Source organism: Metopolophium dirhodum, chromosome 1 (genome assembly GCF_019925205.1).
Source record: "Metopolophium dirhodum isolate CAU chromosome 1, ASM1992520v1, whole genome shotgun sequence".
NCBI lineage: Eukaryota > Metazoa > Arthropoda > Insecta > Hemiptera > Aphididae > Metopolophium > Metopolophium dirhodum.
This window is the reverse complement of record NC_083560.1, coordinates 34,549,773-34,561,734: the sequence shown is the minus strand read 5'-3', so window position 1 is coordinate 34,561,734 and position 11,962 is coordinate 34,549,773. Positions and strand designations below refer to the sequence as shown.

The following is an 11,962-nucleotide window of genomic DNA, read 5'->3' as shown; positions in this document are numbered from 1 at the left end:
TGTTTTATACATAATAGTAAGAAATTTACCAATTTATTTTCCACTGTTTCAATGGCACTCTTTGTATCTTTTGCTACAAATGGACACTTAATTTCTAGTGTTTCATCATCAACTATTAATCCATCTTGAACAATCCAATATAATATTTAAAGTTAAAAATAGTATTATGAATAAAAATAAATAATTTTTAGTTTTACCAGGGCTTGCAACCAAATAAGAGAATTCTCGATCAATAAACAAACCACAAGTACGTACCCTAGGGACCCGTAGGGTCAACCCTTTCAATTCTTCAAACTGTCTCCTAGCATGAGGCTCCATTTCAATACCATAGCTCATTGATCTACACATTGTCGGATACTTATATAAAATGTTATGGTCTTTGATTTTACAGCTAGTGTTCTCTCTCATTGTAACGGAAAAACGGGAATTCAACGCAAAAATTGTTTTCGACAAGATCGATTTTTTTTAATTTACTGAAACTCAAAAACGAATGGTGGTATATTCACCAAATGCTTATATTTGCAATATCTATACACTGTTAAGTTTTGAAAATATTTTGACTTTTTTTGAGCTATTTATATACAATTCAAATTTTCACTGGTCGTTTATATTCACATTTTTTATACACGATAAAATTTTCAAAATATTTTGAACTGTTTAGGAACATTTTCTGTTTCCAATTTTATTAGTCTTTTTTTCTATGAATGTCAGTAAAACTTTATTTGTTGGGTAAAAAAGCTTGAAAATTAATACAAGGCTCATACTATATTGTTACAATGATATTTGAAAAATATTAAAAATCCTTAGTCACAGTTTTTATTTATAAGCATTTAAAGTTCGAATTTTAGAAAAATGTATTAATTATTTTGTAGTTAAAAATTTATAAAATGTTCAACTTTTATAGCTAAGGATTTGTTATTATTCAAAAAGTATAAATTGTAGAAATTTGATACATTCACCATTTCTTTAGATTGGCATTCTGTTTACTCAATTTAATTTTAGAATCATGTCACTAATATAACATGTTTATATTTTTTTTATAAGTGTCTGAAGTTCAAAATTCAAATATTGACAAAATTTGTCAAAATCATAAATGTTTGCTAATTTTTTTATAGTTAACTTCAACCAAATGTTTAAATTGGAATTTTCTTTCCTCATTGTCAAAAATATATTTTCAAACTACATGCAAGGTTTTTACTTGTATCAAAATAAAATATATTACAATTTAATCTCCGCTCAGAATCATATACAATGATACCTATCATTGCATTAAAATTTAACACATCCATTATTATAGTAGGTGAAACACGATTGCGCCCCTCCTACCTTTTTACATGCAAAAAACGCAACACGATTGCGCTCCATGAAATATAGGTCTAGCCCTTATAAGAATTTTCCAATGCGTTTTAACTGGTCATAACTCATAAATATAGGGAAAATAAAGTACCTACTTAAAAGCTTAGGCTAAGTTTACCACCCCGACTGTATTTTTAAAAAATGCATTGGAAAATTGTTATAAGGGCAAGAGTAAGACCTATATTTCACGTAACGCAATCGTGTTGTGTTTTTTGTAGGTAAAACGGTCGCAATCGTACTGATTTGTTGAGCGCAATCGTGTTGCGTTTTTTGGATGTAAAAAGGTAGGACGGGAGCAATCGTGTTAAAGTAATTATAGTGACCTATACTCTATGACCGAGGTCCACTGATATAGAGCTGGTTAACTTCCCCGGTTTTTACATATTGTAAATCGTGTATACTTGAAGTTATTATTATTATATTATATTTAAGATTAGTTTTACATATACTTACGTAGATATAGACAAAACATTACTTTGAATTATTATTGAAGTCACCAACTTTGATCCGTTTTCCGCGGGTTGTATACTAATAAATATCAAATATCATAATAATATGTGATTGGTATTTATTGTATTATGTATGGGTAATATATTTTAAAATTGAAAATTGAATACATTTAATATTTTTAATCATAACAAAAAAACATAATATGAACAAATATAAAATAAAATTTTCGAGTTAGTAAATAAATTAATATCCAACTTACTCGACAATATCAATGTTGGGCTCTTCTAGGCTCAAATTTTGCCGTATTTCTCTTTAAAATCATAAAAGAATAATCATGATGGGTATTTGAGTTTGACATTTTATAACCAGATGATAGTCGATAGACAACTAATTAGTAAATATATACTTACATATTATTATGCCAATATTTTTTAGCCATACCTGCCATACTTAACCGGGTCTTCATATCTAATTTACGCTGTCTGTTTTTTTTTTTTAATAGTACGAGCTTTTTTGTACGGAGACATAATACAAATCCAAGTTTCACAGCGCATTAGCAAATGCCAAGTAAAAGTTAAAATAATGTAAAAATAAGCAAAAGGGCATTGACATCGAACGTTTGACGTTCACTGTTGGATGTACAGGTCACAATAAAATAAATTCATATTTTATAATATCATCGGGAGTATTATTGTTTTTGTATCGACGATTTTGATATTTATAAACTATGCGGTGATGGATAGCTATTTTCGACCTATGGTGCAGTACGGTGGGAATGCGCGCGGTGTAGGTGTATGGGTACGTTTTTAGGGTGTGATTCCTTGGAACGCTGCAGCTAGAGTAGCACTGGCGGCACTATACGGGACTATTACGTAATACAAATACGAAATTTTTTTCAAAAACATTTCTCAGGAGAATCAGTCTCATTTGGGTTACATTTATCGCACAAAGTCCAACTTTCGTTGACATAAAGGTAAGAACATTATCTGTGTTCCTATGTTTTATTTTTTAGATAGCATTAATATAGTAATAATCATTAAATGTTGAATATTTAGTTTTTTTATACTTTTCTACAATCCATAAAAAACTATTGAGTCAAGTTATAATCATAATAAAACATAGGAACACAGATAATATTGTTATCCTTAAGTAGTCAAAATTTGATTTTTGTGCGATACCTACAGCCCAAAGGGGAGCGATTCTCCTAAAACATGTTTTTAGGTAGCAAAAATGTGTGTGTAGTGTCCTCTTAAAATACATTTCAAATACTTTTAAGAAAAAGTATTTAAGAACAAAATATAAATACTTGCCATGTATTTAAATACTTTTCAAATACTTTTTTTTATTTTACTTTTCCACTAGTTAGTTTGCTAAATTAATTTTGTAATTACTAATTTAAAATTGTCGTGATACATTCACCTAGGTATTACTAGAACTTTTTGTACCACTTTCAATTGTATACTGAAAAATGAAAATAAATAAAACTTGTTATATTATAGAAATTCTTTAATAATAGGTACCTAATTGAACAGTTCTTAATGAAATATAAATGATGTGGACATACAGAGCTAGGGGACAGGAGTTCTCAACAATTATGAAAGAAAAATATTTTTATTATTTATAAATAAAAAAGTATAATAATTTTCAAAAAAAAAAAGTGACGACCGACGAATAATTTGTGTGAATTTTCAAAAGTATTTGATTTTCAAATACAAATACGTCCAAGACAGTATTTAAAATACTTTCCAAATACTTAAACCAAAAAGTATTTAAAAAGTATTCTAAATACTATAAAAGTATTTAAATACATTTACTCAAATACTTTACAAGACTGATGACTATATATAATACTAGCTGACCCGTCACAGCTTCGCCCGTGATTGGTTATTTATTTTGCCTCCCGACGATGATATGTATAATTGTTTATTCACATTTTATCGTTTAATGTGATCGGCAAGTAAATATAAAAAGTGGTTAATGAAAACGTATTGAAATGTTTCTAGCGGTATTAATGATAAATAAATTTTTATTACAAAAAAACCGATGCCGTGTATTTCGTTGCCCGTTAAATGTACCAACTCTATATGATTCAAACTTTGTTCAATTCGTTATTTAATATTCGGTGTATGGTGTTCAAAACTTATATTAACTTTTCCGTAGTGCTCAGAATAAAAATTCTGATTCGCATTAGTATATTATCAGGTAGGCGGTAGATTGCGGACCCCCTGCTATTTGTACGTAAGTGTATGATTTAGCTCTAGAGTATGAAAATTATACCAAGTTAGTCGTTTTTACTTAATTCCACCTATGGTGGATTAATATAATCAATTAATAAAAAATCTTAACGTAACCTAACAGTATTAAAGTCCGATGAATAAAAAAAAACCAAATTTAACCCTTTTTAAAGTAATCTATCTTCTTCCCAGAGGTCTAATCTAAACACAAACATTAATTTATATATACCTATATATATATATATTGACAAATGCAAAATTGTAAATTTCTTACTTCTTTTATAATTATATAATATTCTCTGAGTGTATCGCGGACTTGCGTGTATAAGGCATTAAAGCCATCTGTTTCTCATGGACGTAGGACGCGTACAATATACCTACCATGCGCGTGCCGTGTTTCAGTTTACATTGTTTAAGTTCATATGCGCCATTCCGACGAGGGAAATGTACCTATGTACGCGTCTGCCGTCCATATGAAACAGGCAAACTTATATTATAGGTAAGATGCTAATAAATAAAAATAAAATAAAGCATGAATTGAAATAAATATCAAATTATGCTTATCTATTATTTTATGTATTATATTATAATAAAATAGGTATAGTTGGAAAATGTTTTGTTACAATCAAACTGACCAGTTTCACATAACATACTATAGTAAGTATAGTTACTATACATAGGTATTAATCACGATTAAAACTATAAGTATATCTTTAATCGTGGTATTAATTGAATAGATATAACTATTGATAATAATAATAATAATTATAATATATATAATTTATTATAATACGCGTTGACCATTGAGTATTTGAGTATATTATAATCTGTTCAAAATATAAAAATACACCAGGCGACGGCCAAAAATCAGTCGAAACTCACGCATGTCGACCCGCGCTGTCCATCGCACCAGAATTACCCGGAGTGGGTAACTGGAGTGGTGGCGACCGACGCTCGTAATCATATTATATTGCGGTTTGCCCGTCACAGGCACGGTTTAAGATATAAATCTTAAACCGTGATTTATAATCCAAGACGGCGATTACAGGAGTTCCGCTTATCACTAGTCGGTTGTCTTTACTCTTTTGTTTTTGTGACAGAATAATATTTATTTTTACTGTGCGTGTTTGTCTGGCTAAAATAATAAATAGGTGCTTTTCAAACTATCATTTTTAAAAATACAAATAACATCTCATCAAATTTGTGACCGTGAAATCAAAAAGTTATGTTTCTAGGTTTCATTCATGTGCTTTGAGTTGCTTGTGCTTGTGCAGTACTCGGCGAGATTGCAGAAGACTTTCTACTGATAAGGCTAACTTCAATATCCGAATCGTCAAATTGGTCTTGGTGGTTGCACTTTTGTATTAATTATTTTAACTTGATTTTTGATAATAATATATAACACAACGTTTTAAAAACGCATAAGTGTATAGTGTGCGGCAATAGATCTAATAACATCAATGTCAATCGTGAATGAGTTATTTATCATGGGTGAGTAATGAGTATCAACTGGTTCTAGAAATTTACTCGCTCAAATTGTTGTGAAAAAACTGCACATTGATTTTTAAATCATATTACTGACATGGTTCATTATCCTGGTGTGGGATACTGTGCAATAATTTTAAACCGGTTCAGCCTAATAATGTCTACTTTGTGTTTATTTTCCTAATCTAACATTAACAATTTATTATATTCATTGATATTTGTTTTAATATAGAATTCCCAAGAATGAATACACGAGAAGAGAATGGCTTAAAGTTTTAGGAATTGATCGTTGTCATGAATGGAAACGTGTATGTAGTGATCATTTTTCAGAAGAAAACTATAAGCAAGGAAAAAAGCAATTTTTATTTTCAAATGCTATTCCCGAACCTTATGATCGAGATGGTTTTCCTTCTAAGACTCTAAGTAATACTTCTCGATCTCTATAATTTAATTTTTCATTTTTAATAGTATTTTTATTTTTATATAGTTATACAAAGTAATGATGTTGAAACTGGAAATAATGTAATTTTACCAATGGAACAAAATATTATAAGGTGAGTTAATAAAAATTCTATTTGACTAGATTTTGCTTTTAAAATTATTATTTAAAAATCTTGAAAATTGGCTTATTAATATTATGGTGAAAGTGATTACATAGAATCTGAATTTTACAGAAAATATTGAAAATGCTGTTGTAAATAATTTTAAATCACCAAAACAGTCGTCACTTACTAGAAACAATGAGGATAAGAGTAATAAAAATATGTGGTCAGTAAATAAGTATTAATATTTTTAATAAACATGGACAATACAGTCTGATATCTCTATTTTTTTTTATGATTTTCCATGCTTTCCTTATTGAATATGTAGAGCCTTGGTCTTCAATATCCTGGTTTCTCTTCTTTAGTAATTTAGTACTTCTAATTAGACATCAGTAATATATTCTTAACCCTGGCATTGCTCGGCATTCCTTTTGGATGTAATACGCTGTGGAAAGTCTTTTTAAGTTTAAACGATATTATATTTTAATGAATAGCCATTCCATCTGGTATTGTCTGTGAGATTTGCTTATGATTATTCGAGCAGTATATTATCACGTAGGCAATCTACCTGCAGTAGATGGCTGACCCCGTGTTTTGTACGTAACTTTAAGGTATCAATGTTTTACGAAGTTTGTTGTTTTTACTTAATTTAACCTATGGAGGATGAATACAATCAATTAATACAAAATCCTAACCTAACACAACCATACGGAAATGTATGATGAATAAAAAAAACCAAATATTCGAATGTATAGATAAAAAAAAAAATAAAACTGCAAAAAATTGGGCCACCGAAACCGTGGTTCGAACTTAAGACATAGACATTAGTGCCAGTGCCATTTATATATATATCGACTGCCGCAACGAAAACTGTCGTAACTCAATTTCACACCACTTTTTTTTTCAATTAGTAATTACTTTTTTCTGAATTTCCAAAGATGTAACTGCATCTTATTGTATAAAACGTCTTTGGCTGATTTATGCTACTATCAATTTTGTTTTTAATCCAGAAAAATATTAATGCTAGATTAAAAAAAACAGTTTTGTAAAATTGAGTTACGACAGTTTTTGTTGCTGCAGTCAATGTATAGATTACATAATTATTCTCCTTCATTATACGTGATAATATGAATTTCTTTTTAAGATATCAACTGAACATTTTTGATATATTTTAATTAATGCATACATAATATAAACCAATATTTTGTAAAATATAAAATCAAAAAACGCCCAAACAAAGCTGTGTATATATTTATTATAAGGAAATAATCATCTTGTAAGCTGTTCATTGTATCATAATATCCGAATAAATATTATGTACACACAACTTATTTTGCATTATATACTGTACAGCCACCGAGGTACTGAGAATCATTGATTGTAAATATCAATAATTGTTCTTAGCTTACACCTGAACAATATTGCAACTGTTGGGAAAGGTTAGCTTGGTTATCAAATGTTCTATAGCTGTATTAGTATTCTGATTCTATTTTATTCACAACCGGTACTGTCGCCGCCGTGACAATACTTATAATTTTATAATACTTATAATTACATTTTATTATTATTTACCTTGTTTAATTTTGTATTAATTATGTAAGAATTATATTATAATAATATGTAGATTACACGTATCGATACGATAGCGGCGTCCGCTGGTCCGCGAAATAACACGGCCGCCCAAAATTATTAGTACTGTTCGCAGAGCCAAAGGCGTACGCGTCGAATTTAATGTTATATACGTGCGCTAATCGCCGTTGCGTTTCTTTTTTTTTTATATAATTGTTTTAATTGTAGACGCAAATCGCCACAATTTATTATTGCAGTTAATTGTAAGGCACAAATTGCCATTTCATAATATTATATTTGCCAACGTTTTATTTTGTTTTTGGTTAGGCACGAATCGCCGGCCTTATTATTGTTAATTATTGTTACGACGCATTGTCTGTGTCGTGTGTCAGTATATTATGTTCTTATAACCATAGGATAGTTAGCAGCTGGCCAGCAGCACACCGTCGTACCTATGAGTTTTATATATCTTATTATTATATTATTATTGTATAGGATCTCTATATATTATAATTATATATTGTATTATGTTGATACCGTTATTATAAACCAATACTTGCCTATAATTATTGTTTATATTGTTGCTATTGCGAATTAATTATTATACAGGTTTTGCTCGGCGAACCTGTCCAATTCCTGTTGAGTGCTAATACACATATACACATGCAACACAGACCGGTCAGTTAGTAGTGGTGTAACAGCTCATAGAAGTATTTTAGTGACCGGTCGACACCGACTATTATTGTCCGTACTCGGCCCATACAGGTACTCTGTAATTCATTATTTTGGTTACAAAGACATGGAAGGATCCATACCCTCTAATTTCTACAAAAAATAGTCTTCAGACTGTCCTAAATATATAGGTTCTATACAAACTAGACCAGCGGTTCCCAATTGGTGGTCCCCAGGGGTCCACGTGTTGATTTTAGGGGGTCCGTGGTTGTTTTGTTCTGTAGTGATATTTTTATTTTATTTTAGTGAAATTATTAACTTTGTTGTTATATGAAATTTTGAGTATTTTTGGACAATTGAAGCTCGATTATCGCGAAAAACATAGATAATCAATTTCATAGAAATAAATATCATTATTATTTTCACTATTACACTATTATTACTATAATTATTCGTGAAACCATACTGATTATGGCTCGGTGGGAGAGTGGACCCGGTTGCGCTGCTTTCAACGATAATAAACTAATTGATTTTTGGTTAATTGTTCAAAATGATCAAAAGCAACTGGCTGAGACAGCTTTAAGACATTTGATCCCCTTTTGCACAACATATAGATGTGAACAAGCTTTTTCTACCTACTATTACATGAAAAACAAATATCGTAATAGACTTAATATTGACGCTGATTTAAGATTTAAAATATCAAGCACGCATCCGGACTTGGACGAAATTATGAACAAAAAAGAAAGATTTCACTTGTCTCATAGAGTTTGAAGATGTTTAATCAAATAATTTTTTTATAAATATATTTTTTTTTAAGAAAATTTGTTTCTATTATATTACAAAAATAGAAAATTATATGAAAATGTTTATAAAATTAAAAATTAAATCATATTGAAAATAAATCGTACAAATTTATTTTTCATTTTCATAATTAAATAAAATTGAAAAGTTAGTGTTTACAAAAAGGGGTCCGTGGACCAATTTAAGTTATAGCTAGGGGTCCGTGGCTTCACACTAATTGGGAATCGCTGAACTAGACTATTGAATGTTATATCACTAAAATATATTGTATTTAACTTATACTATATTTTAATTTGTACTTTATAATTGACAACCTAGCTGTTTCTTATATGAATATATTTTTTTAATATGAATTATGTGTTTTAATTTTAAAGGTTTCAAATAATCTTAGTCTCTTCGGCTATCCTAAGGATTTCAAGCTGAGAAAAATGTCGAATAAAAAAGATCCTGCTAAAAATATTAAAACGTGGTATAAGAGTTAGTAGTACTCATTTTGATCTCGATTGTTTCAGGAATACTGAAGAATACTAGTGAACAAATTAAGACCAGGCACTGTTCCATCATTATTTTTAGATAATGAAAAAAAAAAAAATTAATCATTTGTTATTTTATTTTGTATTAACTTTTTTCAAATCATTAGCACTTAATGCTTTGCTGCAGTGTCAATTAATGAGGTGCCTGTATTGAGTACATGTGAAGATCAATTCATAATAGGTAATAAAGCTGCTAAACAGTTGTCAGAAAAAAAAAACAATGTAAAAGGTACTATGTAAAAAATTCTTACTAATATACATGTAAACTTGTAATTTAAATCCAACATAAAAATTAAATACTGAAAAAATTAATAACCTTTCAGACAATACAGATAATACTTCCACGACAATTGATGATTTATCTAATAGTTTGTTGTCCATTACTTTGAAAAGAATCTCACAATGTATTATAATAGTTGTTAGCCATACTGAAGATTTTACAAGAAACGGACTCGGGTTTATTTTACAAGAAAAAAAACAATGTACTAGGTACTATGTAAAAAATGCCTAGAACATTGTTTATTACTCCTTTAAAATGCCTATTACAACAACGAAAGAGTCAGACGATCTTTTAGAAAAAATTCAGAGTATTGAAAAATGTTATGGTATGGTTGGATTTGTCTTTGAACAATGTATAGGGTATTTTGAAACTAGTTTAGAAGATAATAATAAAAGTAGTTTAAAAGATAATATGTGTTCTGGCTGTCAAGGGTTGTTAAACGATCGAGATTTGCAAAGAATGAAAGCAAAAATTGAAGCTAAAAACTAGGGCTTAATACCGGTAACAGGTTTGTAACAAAAACCGTGAATTAACCGATAACCATTTTTAGTTTTTGAATGCTGGAAGCGATTATTGGTTATCGGTAATCGAGAAAATATCTAAAAATTAACATCAAAGCGGTTACCTCGTATTTAAAATCACGGTTTTATAACCAAAACCTATTCCCGACCAAAATAATTAACGGTTTTTTCGTGGTATTTAATACTTGAATTATTTCATGATTATAATATTATAGTTGAATATAATTTTCGACCTATTTTTAAATTTTTTCCCCAGTTAATTGCCGTCAAGTATTGCTTATCTGTTGTGAATATCATATCATATGTATATTATATATTATAAATACCGTCATAAACGTCGTCGTCGTGCGCTGATCCCTATTACGAAATAGTTGGTAGAATAGGGGCTTAGTCTATATTTTAGTATATTTTAATATTTAGTATTTAGTACTATTTACGATATTTTAATCAAGAATATAGTCTGAGATTTACGTCATTTTTTATATCGTGTCACACTATCACAATTTATACTTTGGTCAATGGTATTATTTTATTGTTTTAACTTTTTGGTTATGTTTTAAGTTTAAACTATTAATAAACAATTTTAAAATTATAAAAATAAAAAAAATGTATGCAATTTAGTTTTTTGAATTTTTACGACAGCCATTATCTTGATAATATGTTTTAAACTTCGGGTAAAATTGACCAGATTAAATCATATATTAAGTTTTTGATTTTGTAATAATAATAGTTATGTTATCATAGATAAAATAACTATGCAACCAACGAATCGCCTAAATAAATTGTTTTAAAAAATGATTAAAAAATTAAAAAATATGATTTTTAAAAACCGGTTTGAATCGGTAATCGATCACCAAAAAACCTTATCAACGGTTTCTAAACGATTAACGGTCATCATAGTGTTTGAAGTATCTTTAATGAAACGGTTACCGGTTACCGGATTTCAAAAATTCTTACCGGAGCCGATTACCGACTTTATTGGGAACGGTTTTAAGCCCTGCTAAAAACAAAACTATTAAAAGTTTTAAAAACAAAGCGAGTGTACTGGAGGATCTTAAGTCCTAATATAAGACACTCGTTCTATGAAAAACTACTTATGTTTTTAAAATATATTTTCCATAACATTAAGTTAAAAACCACATATTTTAAAAAAAATCATATATTATTTTATTTCACTATAATTTTTTTAATTGTTTACTTTTTTAGTGATAACATACATTTTTAGTTCCATATTTTAAAGCAGAATGTTTTTTGGAGTACTTAGATATGTTGTAGGCATATAGTCAAATTAGGCATTTTATTAAATGCCTAGGCATTTAGTCAAATAATTTAATGTCCATGCAAATTGACTATCCGCCTAGACATTTAGTTGACTAGGCATTTAACTAAATGTCTATTTCATGTCAGGCAAACAATAAAAAATCATATTGTACTATTTTAAAAATTTTAATACATTTTCCATCAGTTATTTATTGCTATTTTATATATTAAAAAGCTATGTATTATTTATTAATAA

General features: G+C 28.8%; 1 pseudogene; it reads left to right on the top strand.

Annotated features, from left to right (window-relative positions):
- Positions 1-1,497: 1,497 nt before the first annotated feature.
- LOC132937091 (uncharacterized) lies at positions 1,498-10,156 on the top strand (annotated as a pseudogene).
- The last annotated feature ends 1,806 nt before the right edge of the window (positions 10,157-11,962 follow it).